The sequence below is a fragment of the Lissotriton vulgaris genome, chromosome 4_1, assembly GCF_964263255.1.
Source record: "Lissotriton vulgaris chromosome 4_1, aLisVul1.2, whole genome shotgun sequence".
NCBI lineage: Eukaryota > Metazoa > Chordata > Amphibia > Caudata > Salamandridae > Lissotriton > Lissotriton vulgaris.
Window position 1 is genome coordinate 775,555,572 of NC_141691.1, and position 12,564 is coordinate 775,568,135.

The window sequence follows — 12,564 nt, forward strand, 5'->3', positions numbered from 1 at the left end:
CTAGCGGATGATTTGCTAAATCCAACTATTTAGTGATCTAAGTCAAGCTCTGTTTCTGGTGCTCCCAGCTGTAAATACTCTTTAATCGGGTTGGTGTTCACTGCATTTCCATCCCTTGGCTGTTAGGAAAAGGTCCATGAAAAAGAAAAGTGGAGAACTTCAGTAAAGGTTTCCATTAAACCGTTCTGTATGTAACTATAATTCGACATTTTATTATTTTATGTTTAGCACCTACATTTGGGACTCCTTTTCCGTGTGAGTCCATTTCCCTGTCAAGCACTGTAGGTAGGCTCCAGTGAGATAAGGTGAACGATATTAAACAAATGAAAATATTAAAATGTATTAAACCAGTTGAGTGTTTAAAATTGCTACATCAAAGGATTTTGGCGTGTTGGAATAACAAATCTACACTTACATACACTTTTTTTGAAGAGTTTTATATAGCGTGAGCTAGACCTAGACATCAGAGCGCTTTACATGAGCACCAGTTGCATTACAGACGGACACATTAAGAGGCATATTAGCAAGGGCCATATCTCTGCTTTAGCTGCACTTTTTGCTGCTAAAGCGGCGACATTTTTATCGCCTTATCAGCAAGCTGTCGCTAACAGTAGTTAGCGACAGCTTTTAGGCGTTAGCGACCGGTTTGGTGCTCGCTTTGCATGTCCGCGATATTTATCACTAATGACATGCAAAGTGGCAAAGTGGGCGTACTCAAACTGTTAGCGACTGAAAGCAGTCGCTAACACAGCTATCGCCTATTAACAGGGCAGGCTTTGCGATAAACAAATCGCGCTAAGCGCGATTATCGCTATAATCTAACGCCTGGTATAAACATGACTTACCTGTTTATCCAATGGGAGGTGGATTGTCAGGTTAAGTCCCCATTGGCGTTAATGTGTGAATATCGCTGGATTTCCAGCAATATTCACGCATTTCGCTGCTATCGCTGGATATTTTAGCACAATGGAGAAAAACGTTGCTAACCGCATGTTTTCTCCGCTAACGTATCCAGCGATTAAAAAAAATGCGCTAAGTGCATTTAGCGATAAATATCGCTATTCCTTGCTAATATTCCCCTAATTTTGTTAGGCACAGAAAGATTAATTGATTTGCCCAGATTCACAGGATGTTGAGAGTCCCCAGCTTCAAGGTCGACAGCTCTAACCGCAGGAGCAAGACTCGAACCCGGTTCCCCAGCTTCGAGGTCGACAGTTCTAACTGCAAGGCTACATCCTCAGCTTCAAGGTCAACAGCTCTAACCGCAAGGCCAAGACTCGGACCCCGTTCCCCAGCTTCGAGGTCGACAGCTCTAACCGCAAAGCTACATCCTCTCCCCCTAATAAGTGTGCATGAAATGCTGCAATCGCTTTACTTGCACTGCAGATGCTTCTAAAGTCAATACAAAACCTTAGACATAAAAATGTTCAGCTTTTTAAGCTCAGTAAAAAAAGGAGTACATAGAAGTTTAAGAAAAAAGAATGTATTTACTTTTCCATAGTGGGGTTATGGAATTACTGTATGGTGGATGTATGATGGACATGACTGTACCGTACAAAACAATACCGTCGTAGATACACATTTACTGTGCTGTCTGATTTAGTGTGACAGAGATGATGGTCTGGGGTTAATAGCAGGAGGGTAACAGACAACCCCCACGCCCTGCAGTGTAGGGGTCCCCCATACTTCAGTACATGAAGCGTCTCTGCACAGTGCTGGAGGGGGCCCCCTCAAGGTACATAAAAAGGCCATACTCCAGATCCATGATTCAGAAAAGGGGGTGGTGATGAACAGAGTGTCTGAATTAAGCAGACCACTCTTACCCTGTCCAAGGATCAGGGCTTGATCCATCACCGTTTTTTAGCTCACTGCACCATCCCAGCTCAGAACTTGGCTATATGCAAATTAGTCTGACCCTGGCCCAGTGCATCATGGGAACAGGGCAGACCAAACTACCAAGCCAATTCTTATACTGGGAAGGAAACAAGCTACCGGGGACCGGTTTCTGGCATTTCAGCCGTCTTCGGCCCGGCTTGCTTGAATCCTGATGGTGCAATGAGCAAGGGACTCACATCTGTGTATACCCTTCCACGCTTAGGGTGGACAAAAATGATTCAGAAAAGGGGGTGGTGATGAACAGAGTGTCTGAATTAAGCAGACCACTCTTACCCTGTCCAAGGATCAGGGCTTGATCCATCACCGTTTTTACTCCAGATCCAGTCAGAAGCTCTCAGGCCAGAGGTGCGCCACCCCTGCACAGTGCCGGTGGGGGGGGGGAGGGCTGGAGTTCTGACCTCCCATACCAGGTGAGCTCTGGGGGCTAATGTTACACCACTGAGGCCCTCTTCATATTCTGCAGGGAGGCCCCATCATTTTACGTTACGCCACTGGTTAATAGGATTCTCCATACATGATGTGACGCTTGAGGGTGGACTTGAAGGAGGTGAACAGACTGATAGAGCACATTTTTACTGGGTGAGAATTCCAGAGGAGTGGCCCTAGTAAATAGAAGGACTGACATCTGAACGCAGAACACTAAGGTTTGGAATTAGCCAGGACATGAAGGCTGGCTGAATGTGGGTTACAATGCAGACATTTCTTTATGACTCAGGACAGGTAATGTGGGAGGAGCCATTTAGGACTTTGCACACCAGCATCAATATTGTAGAGAGCTCTTTTCTTATCTGATGCCCAGACACAGTGATATGGATGATCTACATTGTCAAATAATACATTTTCTTTCTACATTACTAATAAGAAATACAAGAATGCTTGGGAACATATTCTCCTACACACGCAGTTTTCTTCGGAAAACTAGGAAAACAGTTTCATCATCTTGTCAGTCCAGCACAGCGTGCTGCAAACCATGCAGGGCTTACTTTGGAAAATCTTATGCAACGCTGCCATCTAGTGGTTTCTTTGCAGACCAAACGAATACATTTTTTCGAGTTAGGCATATGCACTGACTACATTGATTGGTTATCAGGTTATTTAGGGGGATTCATAGTTCCATTTGTCTTGCAAGCAGTGATGGAATACAGCGGGTCCGTGATTCACTTTTGGAAGATAACCCTAAAAACACTTCTGAAATTCCTCTGACCTGTGTTACCTCCTTTAGCGCAGCGTCGAACTCAGTCACCAAATCATTTAACAAGCACTGAAAATCCCCATAACCAACAACAGGAAATGGGGGAAACCTCTTTTCTCATTCAAAAGGGCCAGAAGCTTAAAGGACTCCTTGGTCTCCACCCGTCCCAGAATACCTGATCACGACCGCAATCCCTCAGTCATTATTGTGTGGGGATTCCCCAGTTGGACAGGGCACTTTCCGTGTGGCAATTGTAGTGTCTGTCACTTGACATGCCCTACAAAACACCCAGGGCCTCATTTATGAGGCCTTGCGTCAGTTTTGCGCTGCTGATGCGTCACTTTTTGTGACGCATCGGCGGCATAAAACATGCCTCCTGTTGCGCACTATTTACAAAGTGATGCATTTAAGCAGATGCGTCACTTGGTAAACCCCTGCGCTACATTATACCTGTGTCAGGTATAATGTATGCAGGGGGGGGGCGTTCCCCCGCAAAAAGCCTCGTAGAAGTGACGCAGTGAAATCTATGTGATTTCACTGCGTTACTTCTAGGACGCAGTTGCGTCAAAATCAGGCGTAAGACTGACGCAGGCCCTTTCACATGGGCCTTGCCCCATGTGAAAGGACGCATTGCTGGAGTTGCGTCACTTTTGTGACACACTCCAGCAATGCGTCACTTTTGCGCTTACAGATACATTAGAAATACTGACGTATCTGTAACTCCTTGCGACATGATGCGTCATACAGTAAATATGACGCATCATGTATGTCGCAAGGAGTGCGCACTGAGAAGTGACGCATCGCTGCTTTCACGCAGCGATGTGTCATTTCTCAAAAATGAGGCCCCCAGACCTTGAGCCCAACAAAACCTGGACGCAGAGGTCACACGCAAATTGTAATTTCATGAACGTGGTTCACTTGATTACATGTCCTTGTGGCCTCAGATACCTAGGTATGACCAATAGGAAAGTGAAGTAGTCAAGTCAAGTCAAGTCAGAAATTTGTATAGCGCGCTACTCACCCAGAGGGTCTCAAGGCGCTTAAGGGAGAGGGGTTCGTTACTGATCGAATAACCAGGTCTTGAGTTGCTTCCTGAAGGAGAGGTGGTTCTGGGTAAGACGGAGGTGAGAGGGGAGGGAATTCCAGGTCTTGGCCGCCAGGTAAGAGAAGGATCCTCCTCCCATGGTGGGTTTTCGGATGCGTGGGATCACGGCGAGGGCTAGGTTGTACGAACGTAGTTGGCGGGTGGGGGTGTAAAAGGATAGGCGATTGTTGAGGTAGCTGGGTCCTAGGTTGTGGAGGGCCTTGTGTGCGTGAGTGAGGAGACGGAACGTGATTCTCTCGCTGATAGGGAGCCAGTGCAGGTCTCTCAGGTGTTCTGAAATGTGGTTGTGTCAAGGTATGTCCAGGATGAGTCAGGCGGAGGCGTTCTGAATGCGTTGAAGTCTTTTCTGCAGTTTGGCTGTGGTTCCGGTGTAGAGGGTGATTCCGTAGTCTAGTCGGCTGGTGACAAGTGCTTGGGTGACCATTTTCCTAGTTTCGGTGGGGATCCATCGGAAGATCTTTCGGAGCATGCGTAGGATATTAAAACATGATGATGAGACGGCGTTGACTTGTTTGGTCATGGAGAGGGAGGAGTCTAGGATGAATCCTAAGTTGCGAGCATGGTCCGTTGGTTTGGGTGCACTGCCTAGTGCCGGGGGCCACCATGAGTCGTCCCAGGCAGAGGGGGATGTTCCTAGGATGAGGACTTCCGTCTTGTCCGAGTTCAGTTTTAGGCGGCTGTTCTTCATCCATTCGGCTACGTCTTTCATCCCTTCGTATAGGTTGGTTTTGGCGGTGGTTAGGTCTTTGGTGAGGGAGAGGATCAGTTGAGTGTCGTCAGCGTAGGAGATGATGTTTAGATTGTGTTGGCGTGCGATGGATGCGAGGGGGCTCATGTAGACGTTGAAGAGGGTGGGGCTGAGCGAAGATCCTTGTGGTACGCCGCAGATGACTTCGGTGGCCTCTGATCTGAAAGGGGGGGGATGGACTCTTTGGGTTCTTCCGGCGAGGAATGAGATGATCCAGTCCAATGCCTTATCTTGTAATCCGACGTTCCTGAGGCGATGTACTAGGGTGCGGTGGCATACCATGTCGAACGCTGCGGAAAGATCCAGGAGGATGAGGGCCACTGTTTCCCCGTTGTCGAGCAGTGTCCGGATGTCATCTGTAGCTGCGATGAGGGCGGTCTCTGTCCTGTGGTTAGCTCGGAATCCGGACTGTGAGGGGTCAAGAGAGCCGTTAGACTCAAGGAAGGCGGCAAGCTGGCTGTTGACGGTCTTCTCGATGACTTTGGCGGGGAACGGGAGGAGCGAGATGGGGCGGTAGTTCTTAAGTTCGGTGGGGTCTGCTGTAGGTTTCTTCAGGAGGGCGCTGAGCTCGGCATGCTTCCAGCTTTCCGGGAAGGTAGGGGTGTTGAAGGAGCAGTTGATGGTATCTCGGAGTTGGGGTGCGATGACGGAGTCGGCCTTATTGAAGATGTGGTGGGGGCATGGGTCGGTTGGAGATTCGGAATGGATGGAGTTCATCATGCATATAGTGTCTTCGGTGCTGACAGGGGTCCAGGCGCGGAGGGTGGTGGTAGGGGGCTTCAGTTCAAAGGTAGGGGGAGAGGACAGGTCGCTGAAGCTGTTATGTATGTCTGCGATCTTGCTGTGGAAGAACGAGGCTAGTGAGTCGCATAAATCTTGAGAGGGAGTGATGTCGTTGTTGCCGGCACTGGGATTGTTGAGCTCATTGACGATGCTGAAGAGTTCTTTGCTGTTGTGGGCGTTGTTGTCTAGTCGGTCTTTAAATGCTGACTTCTTAGTGGTGCGGATCAGCTGGTGGTGTTTGCGGGTGGCGTTCTTGAAGGCGGTCATGTTGTCTGCGGTTGGGTTTTTTCTCCAGGTTTTCTCGAGGTTGCGGCAGTTCTTCTTGGAGTTCTTAAGGTCGTCATTGAACCAGGAGGCTCTTTTGCATTCTGGTCTGTTGGGACGGTTTTTCAGGGGTGCTAGTTCGTCAGCGCAGTGGGTGATCCATTGTGCGAGATTAAAGGCTGCTTGATTTGTGTCCGTAGATCTGGCGGGAAGGTTTTGGTTCAGTGATGTGGTGAGCTGGTCGAGGGTAATTTTGTTCCAGTTTCTGCGGGGAACCTGTGGCGGGTGGTGGTGGGTCGTTGTCTTTCTGAAGCTGAAGTGGACGCAGCTATGGTCAGTCCAGTGGAGTCCTGTTGTGTGATTAAAGGAGATGTGTTTGCTGGAGGAGAAGATTGGGTCGAGCGTGTGTCCGGCGTAGTGGGTGGGGGTGTTCACCAGCTGTTTGAGTCCGAGATTGGCGAGGTTATCCAGCAGGGTGGTGGTGTTGTTGTCGTTGTTATTCTCCAAGTGAAAGTTGAGGTCTCCTAGGAGAATGTAGTCCTCGGAAGGGAGGGCGTGTGGGCTGACAAGGTCAGCAATGTCTTCGCAAAATTGTGTACGGGGTCCTAGGGGTCTGTATATGAGGGTGCCTCTGAGTGTTGTCTTGGGGTCGGTGTGTATCTGGAAGTGGAGGTGTTTGGTGGCTATGAGGGTGTCGTCGGAGCTGGTCGAGATGCGGATGGTGTTCTTGTGGACGATCGCGATGCCTCCTCCTGTTTTGTTGATGCGGTCTCTTCGGATGATCTTGTATCCGTCCGGGATGGCTATGGCGATGTCAGGTGCTGATGAGGCGTTCATCCAGGTTTCCGTGAGAAAGGCGACGTCTGGAGTTGTGGTGTCAAGTAGGTTCCATAGTTCTATGGCGTGTCTGTGGACCGAGCGGGTGTTGAGCAGGATGCACTTCAGGTGGTTGTTGTTGGAGCTCTGTTTGGCGTTTGTGGTTGTAGTGTGGGTCCTGATGCAGCAGAACTTGCAGGATTGGCAGGTGAAGGGTCCATGGGTGTGTCCTGGGGCAGCTCGGTGGCAATCGGGGAGTCTGCCGGTGTTGAGGGCATTGAGAGTTGCGGTGTCGTATGTTCTGCGGGGGGGATGGTCAATGCGGGGGCCAGGGGTTCTGGCGCTGGGCGCGGTCCAGGCGCGGACGGGCATAGACGGGCTTACCTTTGGCGCGCCTTTGGCGCGCATAGAGCGCGCATGCTGCGCGTGAACGCTGCGCATTTGCCGCTCTGCCATAAGTGGAGAATGGAGGGGGGCGGAGCGAGGGAGGAGCAGCTGCGAGGCGGGGGCGGGGTGGCGAGGGGGAGGGGAGGAGCGGTGATGCAGGAGGGAACGGGGGTTGGGCTGAGCAGCGGCAGGTAGTGGGGTGGAGGGGCACAGGGCACAACAATTACAATACCGGGCAATATTGAAAATTAAAATACAAGACCAGATCCTTGGCGAGCTCAGGGGCACAGCAGCTCAGGGGCACACCAGAGGCACAGCGGGCAGCGGAGGAGGCAGCACTCGGGGGACAGGCACAAGGCGGGTGGAGCGACCGGCTCTGACCAGGTCAGGTCGGGTCACAGCTCCCCGTCTCGCTGAAGCACACCTAGGCTACTAGTGGGAGGGAGGAGCAGCTGGGAGGCGGGAGCGGGGTGGCGAGTGGGGAGGGGAGGAGCGGTGATGCAGGAGGGAACGGGGGTTGGGCTGAGCAACGGCAGGGAGCAGGGTGGAGGAGCACAGGGCACAACAATTGGAGTAAACAAACGAAAACCAAAACCGGAGAGGCACAGCGGGCAGCAGTGGCGGCAGCAATCAGGGGGCGCAACAATATGAGTGCAAAGCAAGAACGAAACAGGCACAGGCACAACAATTACAATACCGGGCAATATTGAAAATTAAAATACAGGACCAGATCCTTGGCGAGCTCAGGGGCACAGCAGCTCAGGGGCACACCAGAGGCACAGCAGGCAGCGGAGGCGGCAGCACTCAGGGGACAGGCACGAGGCGGGTGGAGCGACCGGCTCTGACCAGGTCAGGTCGGGAAATTTGCAAGCATAGGAGCAACATCCGATGTAAGAAAAACACGACTTGCATGACAGAACACTTCCTGCAGAACAACCACACAACCAATGACATGAAATGGACCATAATCGAACAGGTAAAATCCAGCTCCAATACCTCCAAACTTCTGTTAAAAAAAAAACAGCGCTGGATTTATAGGCTTTCTACGCACAAACATGGGCTTAATGATAATATCCAGTGGAATTCCGTTATGCGGAAATAAGGGGTATTCCAGCTACCCCCTCCTGGTATTTCATGTTGTGTACTAGCCCCCTCTTTCACTGTTTACTGCAGGCTCTACCATTAGGAAACTGCCTTGTTCCAAAACCTTTCACCCATCATGTAGTGATACACCTTCCTGTCCTTATCTTGAATGTATCAAAATGCTTCCCTTGATCATGCAGGCAGCATAGTCATATTACATGGAGAGGGCTTTGAGTGATTTGAAGGACATATAGCAACACTAAAATAAAGATACGCCCCGTTCCACTGTGGCGATTCTCCCAGAGACCAATTACTAATGACCCACTCCCACATACAGAATAATTATCCTCCTCCGATTTTTATTAATCACAGACTTCGTGCCTACACTGCTCAGTTGTAGAATCACAAATAACAGAAGATTTTAATATACAGCACCTTAGTTCTCGTAGCCTTTGTCTTTGTCTACCACTATGTGCTGAATAAAGTTCACAGTTGATTTTTCGCCATTTGGGTCAGCGTTCTAGCCTTTTTTGGCAAATTGTGGCTCCCACACATTGACAGTATCTAGCGACTCGGCTTTGGTGATTACCATCCCTCTTAATATCATTGGGATTACGAAAACCACATCATTCAAGAGTGTTTTTTTTTATTTTGTAGCAACACAGTGCATTAAATTATACTGTTGAAGGGAAGCACGACTTGGTACACGCTCCGAGCTGAATGAATGGAAAGGACTTTAATCTGTGCACTCTACGATCGTCACGTAAAACATCACAACCTGTTGAGTCCACAGTGGATAAGCACAGAGAACAATTTGTTGTCATCGTATCTTTTCCACTAAAGAACCATGTTCAATGTAGCTAATGGATTAAGTACTGGAGGGCCCCTTTCACTGTGGTTGCGGTCGGTTTTCCCTACCTACACCAACGGCTAATACATCCCCCAAAGTCTCCGATCCTCAACAAAGTCTTACTATCTTTCAGCTAAATGTAAGATCTTTAGCTAAACACCACGCAGAAGTACACGATCTCATTGAAGACATTATTCCAGATATTATGTTCCTCACTGAGACATGGATTAAGGACGATATGACAGCAGTCCTCAATTTAGCCGTTCCACCCGGCTATTGTGTATATACTATAAATCGGCCTACAAGGGGAGGGGGTATAGCTGCGGTTGTCAATTCGCGCTACCCCTGTCTCTTCACCAAAATCGACATCATAGGATGCGAATCTGCCCGTTTTAGCATTCAGATAAACCCACACCTGACCATTTCTGGGCTCCTGGTGTATAGGCCCCCTGGGCATGACGGTGGCTTTTCAACTGCTTTTCTGGAAGCAGTGGGGTCATTGGCAGTAGGTACGGATAATTTCAGTATTTTTGGAGACCTAAATCTCGACTTTGATCTTACCTCTGACAAAAAGATTAATGATCTTCTTGCAGATTTAGCTGCATTCCTGCTGCACCAACTAGTCCCGAGCCCCACCCACAGTGGAGGCCACATATTAGATCCCATATTTTTCAACTTAGAGGCAGCAACAGTAGATAGCCCTATCCCGATCCCCTGGTCTGACCACTTGTTGGTTAGCATGGCACTTCCCTTAAAAGATACTTCAGGCGTGCAGGCTAATCACCTGGAATACAAGTGCCCCTGGCGGAAACTGCGCCTGGATGACCTCCACGCCCTGCTTATATCTGATCCCCTTGACCTAGGCGACGACACAGAGATAGGGTATGAGAGGTTCTGTGCTTGGCTAACTAGGGCTTTGGATGCCTTAATCCCGGCCAGTTGGTCCAAAAACCGCTCCCTCACATCTAACCCATGGTATAATGAATCCCTAAAGACCCTGAGGAGTTCCTGCAAAAAAGCCGAAAGGAAATGGAGGAAAACATACGACCTAGAAACAATAAAACACTACACTTCGGCTCAAAAAAACTATCATAGAGCTGTCTGCAGGACACGAGCTGCGTACTACGCCGAGGAGATCAGGAGTATCTCAAATCCTTCAAAATCTATTTTTAAAATCCTGAAGGACCTAAGTACAAAAAATGCGTCGAAGCAGGCTTCAGCATCTGACACTCACTGCAAGGTTCTGGCGTCCTTCTTCATAGAGAAGGTACGCACAATATATAGATCTTTTATATCTAATTCTCGGCCTTCTGCTTTGAGTTCTGAGTCTACCCCTATTAGACTTGAGCGCATCAACAAACTTATGGTAATTCTGGAAATTTCCCACGAGGTATTGATCAAACTATGTGAAAAAACCAAATCCAGCTCTCCCGCTGACCGTTTAAAACCTGCCCAATTTAGGGAGGCGCCTACACTCATACTTGAACCTCTCCAACAGATTATTAATTCCTCTTTTGAATCAGCTGTGATACCAGCAAGATGGAAACAGGCCTGGGTCTCACCCATTATAAAAAAATTCCTACACTAGACCCCACCAAACCTGAGAATTTTAGGCCCATCTCCTTACTCCCCTGGCCTGCGAAGGTGACTGAAGCACACGTCAATTGAATTCTTACTAGCTTCCTCCAATCCAATAATATTCTGGATGCCTCACAACACGTCTTTCGAGCTGGCCACAGTACCGAGATGGCGCTCCTAAGCGTGACGGAACATCTGCGGTCCATTTTAAACTCAGGTCAAACGAAGGCACTGATCCCGTTAGATCTGAGTGCCGCCTTCGACACTGTCTCGCATGCGATTCTGCTGCATCGGCTGGAAGAAGTGGGGGTTGGAGGACAAGCTTTGGAATGGTTTAGAGCTTTCCTAACTGGAAGATCCTTTCGGGTCTCCATCCCACTGTTCCTCTTCAAAGCACATGTCATCGAGCAGGGAGTCCCCCAAGGCTCGGCACTCAGCCCCACGCTATTTAATCTTTACGTTCAGCCACTGGCTGTGGTCGCTAAGCAGTGGGAACTGGCAATGGTCTCATATGCTGACGACACGCAGCTAATGGTGGCCCTGACAGAGAACACCGTCCACAATGCTACCAGATTTAAAAGCGGCCTTATGGCCGTAGCAGACTGGATGACGCTCAACTGTCTGCAGCTTAATGCTAGCAAGACGGAGGTTCTAGTAGTGGGGAAAAGTGCGTCTGCTTGGGGAGAAAACTGGTGGTCCTACACTCTGGGGAACCTCCCCGTTACAAAAACAGAGGTAAAAAATCTTGGAGTATGGATCGACTCCTCTCTCAGTTTCTGTACACATACTAAGAAAACGGCAGCCACATGTTTTGGGATTCTACGGAATGTCAAACCTATTTTGAAATTCTTTGACTCTCACACCCGCCAGCTCATAGTGCAATCCACTGTTCTTTCCCGCATAGACTACGCTAGCTCCCTGCTGCTAAGAGCAAATCAGGCAGAGATTAGAAGAATACAGGGGGTCCAAAATGCGGCAGCAAGAAGCTTGGTTGGCCTACCCCAATTTCTTCTGGTGGCAAGCATCCTGAAAAAACTCCACTTGTTGCCAGTGTCTAAACGGATCCAATTCAAGACTCTTTGCTTATCATTCAAAATCCTAAAATTGGATACTTCACCTATGATTTGTTCATTGCTCACCCCTTATGTCCCCCCTCGAGCCCTGCGATCGGAAGGCCAGAACCTCGTAGTTGTTCCACGTGTGAAACGCTCAAGGATGGGGGGCGTTCCTTCCGTTTCATGGCTGCTAAATTATGGAACTCCTTGCCATCAAGGCTACGGGGCCTAAACGATCTGCTTACTTTCAGGAAAGCCATCAAAACCTACCTGTTCCCCTAATTTAGATCCGGCTATGTTAACGCCTTCGTGATATCAGTGACAGACGTTTTTCCTGTTTTTTGATAAGCGCCGGGACGCCTCTTAGCTGGGGCAGCTGAGCGCTATATAAGCATTACTAACATAACATAACATAACATGTGTGCTTTTTTCTTTCAGATACTTTCCCCTTCATACAACACTGAAGGCTCGAAAACCATAAATTAATGGTAAAATTTGCCACAGGTAAGGGTGCACCTTAGTGCCTACATACCCCCGTGGCTCTCCTGGTCCTGACGAAAGCCTCGCTAATTGCGTGAAGAGGCTGAAAAATGTAGACCGGCCACTATTGATTCACTTTCGATGTTTTAGGTCAATAAAGCCAATGGTAACATCCATACTCGCCACCTTTTAATTTTACTTCTCCACTATTAAAAGTTTTTTAAAAGTTTTTAGGAACATGTAAAGGTAATGTTAAACCCCACAGTACTTCTCACACTCTGCACAATCCAACTAACCTGCTCCACTGTAATCAGGCATCCTTGCACA